Genomic DNA, 19,900 nt, shown 5'->3' with positions numbered 1-19,900 from the left:
TTTCAAAAATTCAATTCGCAAAATTTATTTTTTTTTTATTCGTTTTGATCCAAATTTATTAGCAGCGAATCGCATTAAAGATTGTCTATTTCCTGGCTGCAGAGAGCCTTTATAGTGGTATAGAATACTGTGCCTAACACGCATAGGGAGTCTGCTGTGTTAGTGAAATTATACTGTGAGTCAGTATGACATGCAGATGACAGGCATCGCTCTTAGAATCACTGCACACTTCACTTTTTTGGGCAGTCACGGGGCCAAAACTGACCAAATAACTCAAATACTGTATGAACTCAGCCTTACAGGTAGATGTTAGCATCAAAAAGAAGCACACTCCTTTTACACTGTCGTCAGCTGAGATATATGTATCTCATAGATGTCTACAGAACCTGTTCTATATACAAGTAGAGCCCCCGACAGAGTAGAGAGGGTATCAGCAGTAAGTTTGTGTTGACGTCACTGATTATTTTGCCCTTACTCTGATCCGTAAGAACAATAGCCCACAGAAAATGTATCCTGTCTGTGGAGCATCTGCCTTCACTCTGTCAGCATTTGGTTAGTAATCCATCAATATTGCTAATGCCAAAAAAAACAGGAGTGGATCCAAAACAGAGATGACACGTGAACTGAATATTTGCATGTCTTCTGTGTTTTGTACCCATTCCTGCTTTTGGCTACCAAATCATAGGCCAATTCTGATGGGACCATACAGGCCTTACAGCTGCTATACAAACATGATCCGTTGTGTGTCTCATTTTTCATTCCTTCTGACAGATCAGAAGAAGAGTCAAAAAAATGATGATGTCAGCCAAGCTAAAAGAGCTAAAAAGTGGCCCTGTCATAAAGTGGGAGGGTGGGAGCAGCATGAGAAGTCCACAGAGTAGCCCTATGACATAGTAGTGAGGTGGAAGCAGCATGAGGAGACCACAGAGCAGCCCAATGACAGAGCCTGAAGGTGGCAGCAGCATGAGGAGGCCACAGAGTGGCAAGGTGACATAGTGTGGAGGTGGCAGCAGCATAAGGAGACCACAGAGTGGCAAGGTGACATAGTGTGGAGGTGGCAGCAGCATCAGGAGGCCACAAAGCGCAAGGTGATATAGTGTGGAGGTGGCAGCAGCATCAGGAGGCCACAAAGTGGCAAGGTGATATAGTGTGGAGGTGGCAGCAGCATGAGGAGGCCACAGAGTGGCAAGGTGATATAGAGTGGAGGTGGCAGCAGCATAAGGAGGCCACAGAGTGGCAAGGTGACATAGTGTGGAGGTGGCAGCAGCATAAGGAGACCACAGAGTGGCAAGGTGACATAGTGTGGAGGTGGCAGCAGCATGAGGAGGCCACAGAGTGGCAATGTGACATAGTATGGAGGTGGCAGCAGCATGGAGGCCACAGTGTGTCAAGATGACATAGTGTGCAGGTGGCAGCAGCATGAGGAGGCCACAGAGTGGCAAGGTGACATAGTGTGGAGTTGGCAGCAGCATGAGGAGACCACAGAGTGGCAAGGTGACATAGTCTGGAGGTGACAGCAGCATGAAAAGGCCACAGAGTGGCAAGGTGACATAGTGTGGAGGTGGCAGCAGCATGAGGAGGCCACAGAGTGGCAATGTGACATAGTATGGAGGTGGCAGCAGCATGAGGAGGCCACATAGTAGCAAGGTGACATAGTGTGGAGGTGGCAGCAGCATGAGGAGGCCACAGAGTGGCAAGGTGACATAGTGTGGAGGTGGCAGCAGCATAAGGAGACCACAGAGTGGCAAGGTGACATAGTGTGGAGGTGGCAGCAGCATGAGGAGGCCACAGAGTGGCAAGGTGATATAGTGTGGAGGTGGCAGCAGCATGAGGAGGCCACAGAGTGGCAATGTGACATAGTATGGAGGTGGCAGCAGCATGAGGAGGCCACATAGTAGCAAGGTGACATAGTGTGGAGGTGGCAGAAGCATCAAGAGGAGGCCACAGAGTTGCAAAGTGACATAGTGTGGAGGTGGCAGCAGCATGAGAAGGCCACAGAGTGGCAAGGTGAAATAGTGTGGAGGTGGCAGCAGCATCAGGAGGCAACAGAGTGGCAAGGTGATATAGTGTGGAGGTGGCAGCAGCATGAGGAGACCACAGAGTGGCAAGGTGACATAGTGTGGAGATGGCAGCAGCATGAGGAGACCACAGAGTGGCAAGGTGACATAGTGTGGAGATGGCAGCAGCATGAGGAGACCACAGAGTTGCAAGGTGACATAGTGTGGAGGTGGCAGCAGCATGAGAAGGCCACAGAGTGGCAAGGTGAAATAGTGTGGAGGTGGCAGCAGCATCAGGAGGCCACAAAGTGGCAAGGTAATATAGTGTGGAGGTGGCAGCAGCATGAAGAGACCACAGAGTGGCAAGGTGACATAGTGTGGAGATGGCAGCAGCATAAGGAGACCACAGAATGGCAAGGTGACATAGTCTGGAGGTGGCAGCAGCGTGTGAAGGCCACAGAGTGGCAAGGTTACATAGTGTGGAGGTGGCAGCAACATCAGGAGGCCACAGAGTGGCAATGTGACATAGTGTGGAGGTGGCAGCAGCATAGAGGCCACAGCGTGTCGAGATGACATAGTGTGGAGGTGGCAGCAGCATGAGGAGGCCACAGAGTGGCAAGGTGACATAGTGTGGAGATGGCAGCAGCATGAGGAGACCACAGAGTGGCAAGGTGACATAGTCTGGAGGTGACAGCAGCATGAAAAGGCCACAGAGTGGCAAGGTGACATAGTGTGGAGGTGGCAGCAGCATGAGGAGGCCACAGAGTGGCAATGTGACATAGTATGGAGGTGGCAGCAGCATGAGGAGGCCACATAGTAGCAAGGTGACATAGTGTGGAGGTGGCAGCAGCATGAGGAGGCCACAGAGTGGCAAGGTGACATAGTGTGGAGGTGGCAGCAGCATCAGGAGGCCACAAAGTGGCACAATGACATAGTGTGGAGGTGGCAGCAGCATGAGGAGGCCACAGAATGACAAGGTGACATAGTGTGGAGGTGGCAGAAGCATCTGGAGGAGGCCACAGAGTGGCACAATGACAGTGTGCAGGTGGCAACAGCATGAGGAGGCCACAGAGTGGCAAGATGACATAGTGTGGAGGTGGCAGCAGCATGAGGAGGCCACAGAGTGGCAAGGTGATATAGTGTGGAGGTGGCAGCAGCATCAGGAGGCCACAAAGGGGCACAACGATATAGTGTGGAGGTGGCAGCAGCATCAGGAGGCCACAGAGTGGCAAGGTGAAATAGTGTGGAGGTAGCAGCAGCATCAGGAGGCAACAGAGTTGCAAGGTGATATAGTGTGGAGGGGAGGTGGCAGCAGCATGAGGAGACCACAGAGTGGCAAGGTGACATAGTGTGGAGATGGCAGCAGCATGAGGAGACCACAGAGTAGCAAGGTGACATAGTGTGGAGGTGGCAGCAGCATGAGGAGGCCACAGAGTGGCAAGGTGATATAGTGTGGAGGTGGCAGCAGCATCAGGAGGCCACAGAGTGGCAAGGTGACATAGTGTGGAGGTGGCAGAAGCATCAAGAGGAGGCCACAGAGTTGCAAAGTGACATAGTGTGGAGGTGGCAGCAGCATGAGAAGGCCACAGAGTGGCAAGGTGAAATAGTGTGGAGGTGGCAGCAGCATCAGGAGGCAACAGAGTGGCAAGGTGATATAGTGTGGAGGTGGCAGCAGCATCAGGAGACCACAGAGTGGCAAGGTGACATAGTGTGGAGATGGAAGCAGCATGAGAAGGCCACAGAGTGGCAAGGTGAAATAGTGTGGAGGTGGCAGCAGCATCAGGAGGCCACAAAGTGGCAAGGTAATATAGTGTGGAGGTGGCAGCAGCATGAAGAGACCACAGAGTGGCAAGGTGACATAGTGTGGAGATGGCAGCAGCATAAGGAGACCACAGAGTGGCAAGGTGACATAGTCTGGAGGTGGCAGCAGCGTGAGAAGGCCACAGAGTGGCAAGGTTACATAGTGTGGAGGTGGCAGCAGCATGGAGGCCACAGCGTGTCGAGATGACATAGTGTGGAGGTGGCAGCAGCATGAGGAGGCCACAGAGTGGCAAGGTGACATAGTGTGGAGATGGCAGGAGCATGAGGAGACCACAGAGTGGCAAGGTGACATAGTCTGGAGGTCACAGCAGCATGAAAAGGCCACAGAGTGGCAAGGTGACATAGTGTGGAGGTGGCAGCAGCATGAGGAGGCCACAGAGTGGCAATGTGACATAGTATGGAGGTGGCAGCAGCATGAGGAGGCCACATAGTAGCAAGGTGACATAGTGTGGAGGTGGCAGCAGCATCAGGAGGCCACAAAGTGGCACAATGACATAGTGTGGAGGTGGCAGCAGCATGAGGAGGCCACAGAGTGACAAGGTGACATAGTGTGGAGGTGGCAGAAGCATCTGGAGGAGGCCACAGAGTGGCACAATGACAGTGTGCAGGTGGCAACAGCATGAGGAGGCCACAGAGTGGCAAGATGACATAGTGTGGAGGTGGCAGCAGCATGAGGAGGCCACAGAGTGGCAAGGTGATATAGTGTGGTGGTGGCAGCAGCATCAGGAGGCCACAAAGTGGCACAACGATATAGTGTGGAGGTGTCAGCAGCATCAGGAGGCCACAGAGTGGCAAGGTGACATAGTGTGGAGGTGACAGAAGCATGAGAAGGCCACAGAGTGGCAAGGTGAAATAGTGTGGAGGTAGCAGCAGCATCAGGAGGCAACAGAGTTGCAAGGTGATATAGTGTGGAGGGGAGGTGGCAGCAGCATGAGGAGACCACAGAGTGGCAATGTGACATAGTGTGGAGATGGCAGCAGCATGAGGAGACCACAGAGTAGCAAGGTGACATAGTGTGGAGATGGCAGCAGCATGAGGAGACCACAGAGTTGCAAGGTGACATAGTGTGGAGGTGGCAGCAGCATGAGAAGGCCACAGAGTGGCAAGGTGAAATAGTGTGAAGGTGGCAGCAGCATCAGGAGGCCACAAAGTGGCAAGGTGATATAGTGTGGAGGTGGCAGCAGCATGAGGAGACCACAGAGTGGCAAGGTGACATAGTGTGGATGTGGCAGCAGCATGAGGAGACCACAGAGTGGCAAGGTTACATAGTGTGGAGGTGGCAGCAGCATCAGGAGGCCACAGAGTGGCAATGTGACATAGTATGGAGGTGGCAGCAGCATGGAGGCCACAGCGTGGCAAGATGACATAGTGTGGAGGTGGCAGCAGCATGAGGAGGCCACAGAGTGGATAGGTGACATAGTGTGGAGATGGCAGCAGCATGAGGAGACCACAGAGTGGCAAGGTGACATAGTCTGGAGGTGACAGCAGCATGAAAAGGCCACAGAGTGGCAAGTTGACATAGTGTGGAAGTGGCAGCAGCATAAGGAGGCCACAGAGTGGCAATGTAACATAGTATGGAGGTGGCAGCAGCATGAGGAGGCCACATAGTAGCAAGGTGACATAGTGTGGAGGTGGCAGCAGCATGAGGAGGCCACAGAGTGGCAAGGTGACATAGTGTGGAGGTGGCAGCAGCATCAGGAGGCCACAAAGTGGCACAATGATATAGTGTGGAGGTGGCAGCAGCATAAGGAGGCCACAGAGTGGCAAGGTGACATAGTGTGGAGGTGGCAGAAGCATCTGGAGGAAGCCACAGAGTGGCACAATGACAGTGTGCAGGTGGCAACAGCATGAGGAGGCCACAGAGTGGCAAGATGACATAGTGTGGAGGTGGCAGCAGCATCAGGAGGCCACAGAGTGGCAAGGTAACATAGTGTGTGGATTCCGTTCGCCGAGGCAAACCAGGTGCAGAACAGCGTGAGAGTGATGAGAGGGGTCGCACATGGCTTGCATACACTACATGCCTCCAACATAAATCTTGGATCTCTACATGAAAATAATGTATTTGCTGTAAATCGCGAGAGGGGCATAGTTGGAGACATTGACTTCACAAGAGATAAAGAGAAGTGGAGTTCAACCACCTCTATTTGCTTCCCGCTGTTTTTTGCTCCTGAATTAAAATTGGGGCAACCAGCTTCAGCTTCCTCTGATGTGTATAACTATGCAGTCCTTTTGTTATGGCTTTGCACAGGGAGCAAGAATGCTACGCACAATTCTGATGGAACTCCTGATCTTAAGAAACTGGACTTGGACTCCAAAGCAGAGACTCTCCTGTCATGTCTTGTGTGCTCTGGAGATCGAATGCAGACGGAGCAGATAAAAACACATGAACATTTTCAACTTACAGAAGATGCTTGATTTAATTGTGATCAGCGGAGGTGACGGGGATCAGTCATCAGTATCAAAACCCAGGAAAACCCCTTTAAAAATAAACTTAAATCAAAAATATAGTGAAGTGGGAGCCCTTAGCAATCAATGCTGCTTTCATGTTTCAAAGGGTCCTTTGAGAAATGAAAGATGGATTTTTGGAATATTCACTCAAATATGATTTTATGTAGCCATAACTATGGATCATTTTGTGCTGTGATGCTTTGACACTCAATTTCTAAAGAGCACTTAAATTCTTAGAGAAAATGATACTTTGATGATACACTGGCTTAAACCATGTCATGGGCTTTTTGGAAATAAGCTCATGCTTAATTTATAGTACTGTATGACATGTACCTTGAACACTGAGCAGGGTAAGGGTCTATTCACATTTCCACTAATATTTCAGTTTTTTGCTCCATTATAATGGCGAATAAGAATGAAATAACAGATCCATCAAATTAAAGGATCAAACAGTGCCCCTATTTACCATACTAAAATTGGGTCTTGGGTCCTGTCAGGTTTTCCACAGGGAGCTCAGCACTATTTTGTCCTGTTTTATTTGACAAAATCTAAGAAGGAGTATCCTACATCTCCACCTTTAATAATGCATGAATTATAAGATGGATTAACATTGCTGGATGCTATAAGATCTTGGTACAGATTGGAGGATGAATGGGTTTCCCTCATGCTATGGAGACTACAATGTCTGAAAGGGAACCACCACATTCTGAAGCATTCTAATTTACACTGACAGAAATCTGAAGCTGCAGAGGCTGACTGAGCAGAGTCTTATGTATGCAGCCCATCTGGCAGTGTATATCGCTTGTATACTGGAGTTCAAACATACTGTGGTTCTAGTACAAAACAGGATGGCTCCTGTGTGCTCCCGTACAGGCTCTGTTGGGTGGTATATGAGCTATTACCCTCATAGAAACACTACTTCTAGAATATTCTCATCCATATGCATCCGATGAAATCAAAGTCATATAGAGGTACAGTGGAGGATACCCATGCAATTAAATGGGAGCCCTATTATGGTGTTATGAAATTTGTTTGCGCTTTGTTTGGTGGTAAAAGCAGAATTGTGTTACGGATTCCGTTACCACGGACCATAATACAGACCATAGGCATTCCGTTATTCATTCCGTCATAATAGAAGTCTATGGCCTCAATAACGGATCCGTCCCGTTTCCGTTATGCAGGAGAGGTGCCATCTATAAACAGCTCTTGGGATTACATCAAAGCACAAGAAAAACAAATTACCCCAAATAGGACATGTTAACCCTTTGCAGTGGTTACATCCATCAGTATTAGTGGTGCTTTCAAGGGGCCACTTCATTTATCTCTAAAAGACTGCTATTGATAGCAGAGTATAGCGATTGGCTAGCTGTGGCAGTCACATGGCAATGGAGTTCTCATACAGGATTTCATACAATTTGTTACATAAAATCAGAAGTAAATCCTAATGAAGAATTATTATTTTTTTTTGTATTCACTCCTTGCTTTGGCTAGAAAGATGTATTAACCCCTTAATGACCATTCCTAAAAGAGGCGTAATCACCAAACACTCTTTAGCATTTTTGCACTATGGTGGCTTAACCAAATTTTTCATTGTTGTGATATTTTTTGTGCCTATTTTCTACATATATTGTTGTTTATCATAGGCGCTGCCTGTTGATGGCCTATCCTCATGAGGCCATCAAATCTGATGGGTTTGACACCCCACAACCCCACTGATCAACTATTCTGCTGAAGCACTGGTGCCAAAACTGTACAGCTCCATCCACTGTGTAGTGGACGGAGCTGGTTACTGCAGCACTGCTAACATTGAAGAGAATGAAAGCATTGCTGCACTGACTAGCAATGATGGCCAGTTCGCATTGTTCGCCCGCGAACACATGCGGGCTGCAATCTTTTCTCACAAGTGCGGCGAGGCACAGGTAAGCCCTTACCTGTGCCTGTGCAGCGAGCCGGTCTGAAACAAATGCGGTCAGCGGGAGCAGGCAGTTCCGAGAACAGCCCGATAAAGGCCCCCGGCGGCTGTTCTCGGAACTGCCTGCTCCCGGTGACCGCATTTGATTTCAGACCGGCTCGCGCACAGGCACAGGTAAGGGCTTACCTGTGCATCGCCGGACTTGTGAGAAAAGATGGCAGCCCGTATGTGTTCGCGGGCGAACAATGCGAACTGGCCATCATTGCTGACCAGCTTTACGCACTTCACAATAATTGAAGCTGTGTCATTCCGGTGCCAACTTCCTGCACTGGAGCTACCCCAATACTGCTGGGGGGAGGGGATGTTGGCCTTTTGCTGATCAGATATTGATGGCCTATTCTGAAGATAGGCCATCAATATTAAAATCCTGGATGATTCCTTTAACACTTTATATAGAGTTTTTTGTTTTTTTTATTTTATTCAGGGTAAACTGTCCAAAAGTGAAAAAAGATGTTTTATTCCTTTTTTCTTTTCAATTTTCAAATTTACATCAGAATAATGTATTAAAATGTGTTCCCTATTGTATTATTGTTGTTTTGATTTATTGGATGTATAGTATCAGTTATGGGCTTCTATGGCAACAGCTTGCGTTGGCGTGGGCATTTTTTGCCTCTTTTTTGTATTCTATTATATAATTTTCTTGTATATGTAAGTATTTTGTTACATACTGGCGGACATTTATCAATAATGGCGTATTTTGCGCAAAAAAAATACATTACAAATCAACTGTTTCACCTCATATCAAAAGGCACATGCCACTTTTAAAATGTAACTTTTTTTTAAATATAAATGATTATTCGCCTGTTTCTCTCCATTTGTGTCATTTTAATGCCAATAGCACTAAAATGTGACTTTTTTTAAACTGAAATGTGCCATTTCAGACAACCCTTGAAACATACTTGTAACATTTTCACTGGTAAATTGCGACTTTTGTCTTAGACTCGGGACGCTTTTGTTATTGTTTTGTTTTTGTTAAATATCAATTTACTGACAAAACCCTGTTGTTTAGCTCATTTATATTAGATAAAAATAAATGCCTCCTGTTTTAACTTACCTATCACTTGTTCCCACGGCATGTTGCTTCTTCCTTTCATAAATGTGACATCTTTCTGCCATAAATGCGACTTTTTACACAAAACACCACCACATAAGCTGGCCTAATTGTCGGCAACAATTTGAGCCATTTCTGCAGATAAGAGGATGATAAATGCGGCGTAATATGCGCCAATTTGATAGTCCTGCCTACTTTGACATGTATAATTCATTTGATGCATTCTTTATGGTGAAAATAATTCTGGACAAAACAGTTGATATATTTGGTCCAAACCAAAACTTTTTTCTTTTTGGTTTTACTTCATAATTCTGGTGCAACATGCTAAGTAAATGTCCCCCACTGTGTCTGCCATGAGGCTATAAGACACCTGGAGGACATTCACACTTTATTATCTTTTTTTATTTTGCAGTTTTCCACTGTAACTATAGCATCCATAGGAGTCACAGTTACGGGACAAATCAGCCGCGACTACGGTCACTGGCAGAGCTGTTCTGGGTCTGTTCAGCGCTATGTAGCCTGAAAAAGAGAATACAGAAAGGATTATAATCCACTAAACATATTGTCCTTGGGCACCATGCCTGATCCTGCTAGATTGCCTGAGAACAAGTGCTAATGCAGTATCATCAGAAGATATAGCTACAGACTAGTGACTTGCGCCATCTACCAGTCAAAAGATTAAAGGTGTTGTCCCAATACAACAACATATCCCCTATTCACAGTATAGGGGTTAAATGTCTGATCATTTGGGGTCCAACTACTGGTGCCCCTAGAGAGAACAGGGATCTGTGTTCCCCATTTGAATGGACTGGCAGACAGGCATGTATGTCCGGTGCTCCATTCAACTCTATGGGGCTGCTGGAGATAGCTGAGTACAAGTGCTCGGCTATGTCCGGTAGTCATATATAGTTGAAAGGAATGGCAGACTTACACATGTGTCTCCAGGACCAATCAAATAGGGAAAACAGGATTCCATTCTAGTGATCGCGAGGGAACCAGAGGTTGAAGCACTGCCGATCAGACATTTATCATCTACCCTGTGTACAGGGGATAAGTTTTGTCATGGAAAAACCCTTTAAAAACTTCAGTATATAAATCAACACAGTATATCAAGAGAGTTCAACTCTTAATACTGTCCCTTGGGGACAAGATAACAATGAGTAATGCAAGGGTTATAACCCATACCCATCTATTTTCTGGAAATACACACCTAACAGACAGTACTTAACAGTAATGGCCACCGCCATTGACTTATGCTTCAAAGTTCAAGAGGAGCAGAGTTTATACATGCTACTTATGTATATGTCTACATGCACATATCATCAATATTAAAGGGGTATTCTCATCTTGGACATTGGGGGCATATCGCTAGAGTGCATGTGCCGCCACCTTCCACTCATTTCTATGGGATTACTGAAAATAGCCGAGCGCTGGTTCAACTATTTCCATAAGCCCCATAGAAGTGAATGAAGTGGTGGCCGCTCTTGTGTGGTGCGATTGCCATTCATTTCAATGTGGCTTCCAAAAATAGATGGGCACGCTATTTTCAGCAGTCCCATAGAAATTAATAGAGAGTGGCTGTACATGCACGGTGCACCCTCTGGCACTTTGTGGGCTTCATTCTAAGTCTCTATAGCCTAGCCCCCAATGTCCAAGATGGGAATACCTCTTTAAAGAGACCAAAAATCTAATTTAGCACAACTGTTCATCATCTCACCCCATTAATAGAAAATAAATATTTGTAACAATCATAGAGTGCAAATCCTTAGTAATTGGTGAAAGTAGTGATGATGGAAATAAACAGTTCTAATTTCAAATATCTGGGATCATTGGAAGGTTGTACAGGGTGGAATCAGCAGTAATGTTGCAGTGACCAAGTGGATAAATGCTGAAAGGGTTAATATTGTGGATCACTGATAAAAAAGTTAATACTTAGATTCACTACTTTAAAATGTTTATTGTGATGATGATTTATGTACTGTGAATCCCAAAAGATTATATATAGGTGAAAGTTAATCTGGCAGTGATTAATTGGAGACAGACTGGTCCTACCTCCCTGGTTGGTAGAGTAGAAAGTCTGCTTCTTAACAGGCAAGAGACAAGACCTGCTTTGGTGAGCTCTGCCAAGTAGGCCCTAAATAGAATCCTTATCCAGGAAAACACCATTCCTGAGAGTGGAAAACTACCAAAAAGCAACTTTATTAAGGATTGCCCCCAGAGAGAAAGAAAGCATACAATATGTATACAGAAGGTTGAGGACCATGTTAAAGACTGTGCTAGAATAAGACAATAAGGTAATTGCATGTTTATGCCAATAGACTTTACTGATACTTCTCAGACGGACAGGCCATCCTGGTCTAAGAACTGCACCCTGCAGACTAGTAATTGCAGAAAATACTATATAATTAAAGTTTGCCTTTGGTTGATAGGGGAAGAATGCATAGTGTTTCTAGAGAGATACTCCTCTTATACTAAATACTTGAGAACTGTGCCTGCTGTTTGCATTTATACTGTAACTCCTATCCTCTGCTCAGTAAACAGAGATACTTTATTCTAACCAAATGGGCCTGGTGATTGCCTCTATCACCCGTCAACCTTCACACTTGCTCTCCTGCCTTGCACCCTGCTGCTCATCCACCTAATATCAAGCGCACCCAAAAAGTCCAGGGTGTGCCTCGAGTGAGGAATGGGTATGTCCTCATTGCTGCTGCCACTATTCCTAACATTCTCTCCAACACTCCACCACCAACGGCTTCGGTGCAGTCTGGCGCCATGCAATTTTTCTGGCCTGTAACTTTCAGTTCCCCCTTTCAATGCACAGATACAGAACCAGTAGGTTAAGCCTTTCATTCAGAGCTGCTTCCCAAATATAGCAGTTAGGGTGGGTTCACATCATGTTGGATCAGAAGAACAGAAAGCTAAATGGTGATGTGAAGCTACCCTAAGCAGCCTGACAGCAAATCTCAGCAATCTTAAGTTAATGCAGCAGCAGGCCTGAAGTGCAATGTAGTGAGGCCCTGCTCCTTCAGCAGTTCTACAAGCAGAGTCATATTCTAGGATGGGTTGCTGGAAGACACTTTTACATGATTCATCGAGAACCCTTTATGGACCGGTCAAATTTTCATTTTTGCGTTTCTGTTTTTTTCCTGCCCACCTTACAACTTTTGTATTTTTATGTTCAAATAGCCTTGTTTTTAATGGGACCATTTAATTTACCATACTTGTTTTCAGTGGGGTGAAACTGGAAAAAAAACATAATTTCGAGTTATATATTATGGGTTTTGTTTTTACGGCGTTCACGATGTGCTAAAAGTGACATGAAAATTATATTCTGTGGATCAGTACAATTATGTTAATACCAAATGTATATAGTATTTATTATGTTTTACTATGGCTTTGCATCGCCATATTCCGACACCAATAAATTTTTTATATTTTTGTCTGCAGAAATTTTTGAGGGGTTGTTTTTTTGTGGGTCAAGCTGTAGTTTTCATTGGTACATTTTGGTGTACATAACATATTTTATTCCAATTTTTAAAGATGCAATATCATCAAAAATTTTGCATTTTAATGTTTTTCCCATTATGATTTTCACTGTGCAGGATAAATATTTTTATATTTTAACCAGACATTTTCAGATGAAGTGATTCCTATTATATTTATTTTTGTTTATTTATTGTTGTGTATAAAATTGGGTAAGGAGGTGATTTAAGATTTTTTATATTTTGTTTTACTGTAGTTTTTAGTCTACAGTTTTAGTCTGTAGTTTTAGTTAGGAACCTGAACATGTGATCCTCTGATCGCTTGTACCACAGACTACAATGTAATTCTGTGGCAGTCTATGGGAATCTTACTGCCTACCTATTAGACCCTGCCACAGTCAGTTAGCTATTGTGAGCCTGGGGGCCTTCACAAGGCCCTAGGCTCATGGGCGTCCGCAGAAATTTTTTCAGGGAGGGGGCATAATTTTATTGACATCCATGCTCTGCTTGTTTCTGAGAATGTAATGAAGGGGAGGGGCATATTCATTATCACAAAGTATAATAACGCATGAGCTGTGCAGTGGCGGATCCAGAGCCTGGTCTCGGGAGGTGCACTTCCAGAATTTTTTTCTGTCCGCCGCCACAAAACAATGGTGCTTATAGAACAGACTACACAGTGTAGCAGTATACTGTATATTGTGTGGCACAGTGTAGGCTATATGTGTATAACAAACATAATCCACATGAAAACTTACAATTACTTGACTTGGCCCTTGGGGATCTCGGACACCACTTCAACACTTGGCTGGGGGGCTCGGCGGAGTTGATGTTGTGTTTTATCCTAATGAGAAAGATTTCATAATAAGGATTTGGAGAAGGGGCAGAGGAATAGCAGAGCAGGGAGAGAATGGTGCTGCTACTAGGGGGTCATACCATGTGGGAGTAAAAAAGCCCACCATAATGCCCCCCAGTAGAAATAATTCTCCTTATAATGTGACAGTGCAAAAAATACCCCCTTGTAATGCCCTCAGTTGAGCTAATGTCCCCATAGTGCCCCCATAATGTGCCAGTATAAAATACCCCTATATAGTGCCCCCAGTAAATGCCTCCATAGTGATCCTCTCCCCCCTTCCTCTTGGTGTCCCCCATAATGTACCAGTATAAAACGCCCCAGTAGATGCCCTCAGTGTCCCCCATAATTTGCAAGTATAAAATACCCCTTCTTAGTGCCCCCCGTAGATGACCCCATAGTACTCCTCTCCCCCCTTCCTCATAGTACCCACCATGATGTGTCCCAGTATAAAATCCTACGGTACAGAGCCCCCTATATAAAACACCCCTTCTTTGTGGCCTCAATAGATGCCCCTATAGTGTCCCCAATAATGTGCCAGTAATAACAGCCCCCATCATGTGCCAGTAATAACAGCCCCCCATCATGTGCCAGTAATAACAGCCCCCCATCATGTGCCAGTAATGACAACTCCCCCATTATGTGCCAGTAATGACAGCCCCCCCATTATGTGCCAGCAGCCAGAGCCCCCTATTATGTGCCAGTAGCCAGAGCCCCCCATTATGTGCCAGTAGCCAGAGCCCCCCATTATGTGCCAGTAGCCAGAGACCCCCATTATGTGCCAGTAGCCAGAGACCCCCATTATGTGCCAGTAGCCAGAGACCCCCATTATGTGCCTGTAGCCACCAGTATTGTACACAAAAAAACCACTTATACTTACCTCCTTGGCAGCGATGTGATGCAGGCCTCTTCTGTCCCACGCTGTACGGCTCAGGCGGCGCAATGACATCATGCCTGCGCCGGCCTCTGATAGGCTGCCGGCCTAGTGCCTACAGCCTATCAAAGGAAACGCCTCTCTCTCCCCTGCCTCAGCACAGTCATCTGTATCGCTGTCCTGAGGACGGCGATACAGATGACTATGGAGATGAACGCTTCCACAATGGAAGCGTTCATCTCCCTGTACCCCGCCGCTGCCCCCCAACTTCTGAGCCGCTCGGGGGGCAACGGGGCAATTGCCCCGTTGCCCCCCCCCCTGGACCCGCCAGTGCTCAGGTCCCCGGGGGCCCCCCCCCTTGCCCCCCCTGCGGACGCCCATGCGCTAGGCTGCCATAGTAACTAATTGAAACCCCACAATTTCACCATGAGGGTCTGACTGGAGAACAGAGGGAGCTACCTTCCTCTGTCTAATCGCCCAGATGCCACGGTTGCAATTGACAGCAACATCTGAGACATCAAGGTATCAGAGTTATTCATTATTGCATCTGGGTGTCGGCTATATTACCCAGCCAGCACCCACCGCATATAGAGGGGACTCAGCTCGTGAGCCCCCTCCATACATTTTCAACATACAAATTACGTACATCATTTTGCATTATGGAGTTAAACATATTTCAAATGCAATTAATCTTGGTAAAGTAGGTGTCCGGTCGGTAAACCTTTCCTAAAAAAAGTTCCCCTGTGGTATCCACTTTCTGGTCCATGTTGACACAGGAAGTATGGCCACTACCAATTAATGTCCTAAGCAGGACAGCAACTTTAAACCTTAAAGGGGTTATTTGAGTTGCAACGCGATCCTGCGCGGCGGCCACTTCCAGTATCACATTCCTTACATTAGGCACGTGATTCTACCCTGGGATTAGAACCTGCAGCACAAGCGTGAGTCTGACTCACACACCACAGCACTAGAGATAGATTCAGACCTACACATGCTCTGCAGGTTCTAACCACAGGCTAGAGTCACGTGCCCAGTGATCCCAGAGGTGGCCACTGCACAGGATCACAACCCATCTTGATTAACCCCTTTAAATACAAAATTATCAAAAGTCTCTGATTTCAATTTCAGATCCAAAATACACTTTATTTGAATAACACAATGGACATTACATATTGTTTTAACAAGTTACAGTATACAAATCTAACAGATTTCTTATTTTTTACACTTAGGTTTATAACACATTGTGTGGGATAAGATAAAAGGCAGTTTACAGGTAGTTGGCTGCAATCATCTTACAACTTTTACCTGGAAATTGGCATCAAATACAACTAATGGCCTATTTAAATGTAGTCAGATGGTCAGTGTAACCACACTTTCATTTGCGTTTGGCTTCAAAGCTATTTCATAGCAAGACAATGATACAAATGAATAAATAAAATAAAGTACAAATAATATGTAAGTACAAAAACATACAAAAATGCAACACTGGTATATTGTAGTATAACAAAATGCAGGCAATAGCATAATTTGGTTATGTTCACATATTTATTACTACTTTAATGGATAATTATATTTTGGTTTGTTTACATTTCCCATAAGTGTTTTCATAAAAAAAGTGTAAAAAATTACTTAAAGGGGTTGTCCAATTTCATGATATTGATGACCTATCATCAGCATAGGACATCGGTTTTAGACCTGTGGGGGCCTGATTCCCGACACTCCCGCTGACCAGCTGTTTGAAAGAGCTGTGACGCTCATGCTAGCGCTGTGTGCTCTTCAATGTTTACCTGCTCGCCCTCAAGATTGTAGTGGTGGTGCAGTCATTACAGCAGACTAGATGGGCCAAATGGTTCTTATCTGCCGACACATTCTATGTTTCTATGTTCTATGTTTTATTTAAGTGAATGGGATGAAAAGCTGTAATTATACTACACCTTTGCTACAAGTGCCATGGCTCTGTGTAACAGCTGATCAGCAAGGATGCTTGAATTTGGACCTCCACTGATCTGATTTTGATGACAGTTATCAGTATTATAAAACTTGACAACCCCTTTAAGATAAGTGTTCCATTCATTTAAATGGAAATTTGCACTTGTTCATACAGCATAGATTTTTTCCAGGTGCAGATTTGAGATCCACAATGCACAAAAAAAAAAAGTAAAAAAGTTATTGCAATGGAAACCACACAGAAACTTGCACCACACAAGGATTAGTTCCATTGAATCCAAATCCATGTGCGGATCAATTGCAAATCTTCTGGTTATATAAAATATAAAAAAAAACTATACACAGTATATATATATATATATATATATATATATACATACAGTACAGACCAAAAGTTTGGACACACCTTCTCATTCAAAGAGTTTTCTTTATTTTCATGACTATGAAGGCATCAAAACTATGAATTAACACATGTGGAATTATATACATAACAAACAAGTGTGAAACAACTGAAAATATGTCATATTCTAGGTTCCTCAAAGTAGCCACCTTTTGCTTTGATTACTGCTTTGCACACTCTTGGCATTCTCTTGATGAGCTTCAAGAGGTAGTCCCCTGAAATGGTCTTCCAACAGTCTTGAAGGAGTTCCCAGAGATGCTTAGCACTTGTTGGCCCTTTTGCCTTCACTCTGCGATCCAGCTCACCCCAAACCATCTCGATTGGGTTCAGGTCCGGTGACTGTGGAGGCCAGGTCATCTGGCGCAGCACCCCATCACTCTCCTTCATGGTCAAATAGCCCTTACTTTCAAAGTTTTCCCAATTTTTCGGCTGACTGACCTTCATTTCTTAAAGTAATGATGGCCACTCGTTTTTCTTTACTTAGCTGCTTTTTTCTTGCCATAATACAAATTCTAACAGTCTATTTAGTAGGACTATCAGCTGTGTATCCACCTGACTTCTCCTCAATGCAACTGATGGTCCCAACCCCATTTATAAGGCAAGAAATCCCACTTATTAAACCTGACAGGGCACACCTGTGAAGTGAAAACCATTTCAGGGGACTACCTCTTGAAGCTCATCAAGAGAATGCCAAGAGTGTGCAAAGCAGTAATCAAAGCAAAAGGTGGCTACTTTGAAGAACCTAGAATATGACATATTTTCAGTTGTTTCACACTTGTTTGTTATGTATATAATTCCACATGTGTTAATTCATAGTTTTGATGCCTTCAGTGTGAATCTACAATTTTCATAGTCATGAAAATTAAGAAAACTCTTTGAATGAGAAGGTGTGTCCAAACTTTTGGTCTGTACTGTATATATATATATATATATATATATATATACACACACACACACACACACATTGTATAAAAACAGATGAAGATTCAGGTTGCTGTAATGGGCAAGAACTGAAGTTTTATACAGGGCACACCTTTTATAAACAGTGGAAAAAGGTTTAAAAAATATACAATCCTATTTATTTTTAATGACAAATAGTTTTGTTTTTTTTGCAAATATTTGCCAGATCCCATTTACTGGAGTCCGCACCACATTCCAGATTATATTTGCTGGCAATTACATTCCTATTTGTTATTTCTATTCCAAATATTTCAGGAACGAATAAAAATAGAAAGAAATGATTAACATTGGTTGATTGCTTTGTCCAATAAAGACTGGACACCTTTAACAATCCCTTAAACATAATTGAAAACATAAAATGTAGTAGACTCGGAAATTGGGTTAAAATTAATACGTTTCTCCAGATCTGTGTTGTAATAAAGTTGAGATAGAAAAATGTATAGCGATTGGCAATGATAATGTAGAACACTTTTCCTTGGGTATAGGATTAAGACACAGTAATTATTTTTCTACACATACTACTGTATGAATATTATATAATGAGACTTATTGATATAGTAACTGGGTAGATGAACACTATAAAACATCAATTATTATGCCGATTTGTGATTTTTTGTACTTTTTTTTTAAAGGAAATCAGGGACCGGCGACCTCCCTATCCAACTTTCTGCATAGACACATAGCTGTGGTTCACCTGATTAAAAGGAACCTGTCACCGGGATTTTGTGCATAGAGCTGAGGACATGGGTTGCTAGATGGCCTCTAGCACATCCACAATACCCAGTCCCCATAGCTCTGTGTGCTTTTATTGTGTAAAAAAACTATTTGATACATATGCAAATTAACCTGAGATGAGTCCTGTCCCTGACTCATCTCACATACAGGACTCATCTCAGGTTAATTTACATATGTATCAAATAGTTTTTTTTTACACAATAAAGGCACACAGAGCTATGGGGACTGGGTATTGCGGATGTGCTAGCGGCCATCTAGCAACCCATGTCCTCAGCTCTATACACAAAATCCTGGTGACAGGTTCCCTTTAAGATTATGTTTTTCATTTCTTCATTAGAGACTCCATTCCCAAGTTATGATACTTTTAATATGCAAATTACGCATTTGGTGCAGTGAGGGTGTCACCATTGCTGTTGTTGGACCCAAGCTCCACTCATTTCTGTGGCCAGCCCCTCTATCACTGCTTTGATTAAAAGGGACAAGCAGTGGGAAAGCTCCCCAATCTGAGTTGAATATTTAAATGTGGCGACCAAAGTGCAATGAAGACAGCCGGGGACTGATGGAGCCAGAATCAAGTGCAGGGAGCAGGTAAGTATGCTTCCCTTCACAGGTCCAATAGGGAGCTCCTGGGCAACTCCTTTAATAGGCATACATGGAGAACAAGACAAAATGGTAAATGTGCAGTGTTGCTTGGAATCACACATGCAATTTTGTATGCGTACTTGTGAAGGTAATGTGTAATCAGAAAGTGATTTATTAAGTAAATCACTTTTGGTGATGTTATTTTTAAAGAGGCTGTCTGGCTTAGGAGCCGACAACCCAAATGATTGGAACTTGTGCCCAATTAACTCTTTGACGACTAGCGCCGTTCATGTATGGCAGAAGTTGTCACTTTAAATATAACGCAAGCACAGTGGGCACCATAGCTACCAGATTTCTGCTGTTTCAAAGACCAGAGGCTTAGGGCTAATGTCTATGATTGGCGATAACCAATCTGGAGCCTAAAACAGGTGAAAATCTTTCCATTATACATTTTCTCGTTTTATATTGCTATACTGGTTTTGGCTTACATATACTGAAACATAAATTGATCAAAATACCCTACGTAAAAAGTGGCTGTAGGGCTCTTTCACAGGATTATTGTCCTGTAAGAAAGGTCAGCAATATGAGGCATTTTTATGATGTTTTTGGTGGGGGGAGGTTTATCAAAACTGGTGTAAAGGAAAATTGTTCATAGCAACCAATCAATTTCCACCTTTCATTTTTCAAAGCAGCTCGGAAAAATAAAAGGTGGAATCTGATTGGTTGCTATTGTAAGTCAGTTTTCCTTCACATCAGTTTTGATAAATCAGGGCCATTTTTT

The 19,900-nt window shown here is 44.2% G+C and overlaps 1 protein-coding gene and 1 long non-coding RNA gene across 2 annotated transcripts in view; both read right to left on the bottom strand.

The window, feature by feature from the left end:
* MASP1 (MBL associated serine protease 1) overlaps positions 1 to 19,900 on the bottom strand; it is a 206,256-nt gene that overhangs the window by 50,089 nt on the left and 136,267 nt on the right. The window lies entirely within an intron of this gene.
* On the bottom strand, positions 262 to 16,108 carry LOC120997993. Its single transcript, XR_005778274.1, has 3 exons — positions 15,734 to 16,108; positions 9,386 to 9,395; positions 262 to 272 (listed from the first exon to the last, which is right to left on the bottom strand). It is a non-coding gene; the product is annotated as an uncharacterized LOC120997993 (long non-coding RNA).

This window comes from Bufo bufo, chromosome 4, assembly GCF_905171765.1.
Source record: "Bufo bufo chromosome 4, aBufBuf1.1, whole genome shotgun sequence".
Lineage (NCBI taxonomy): Eukaryota > Metazoa > Chordata > Amphibia > Anura > Bufonidae > Bufo > Bufo bufo.
Note: the sequence above shows the minus strand (reverse complement) of the source record. Positions and strands in the feature narration are given on the sequence as shown.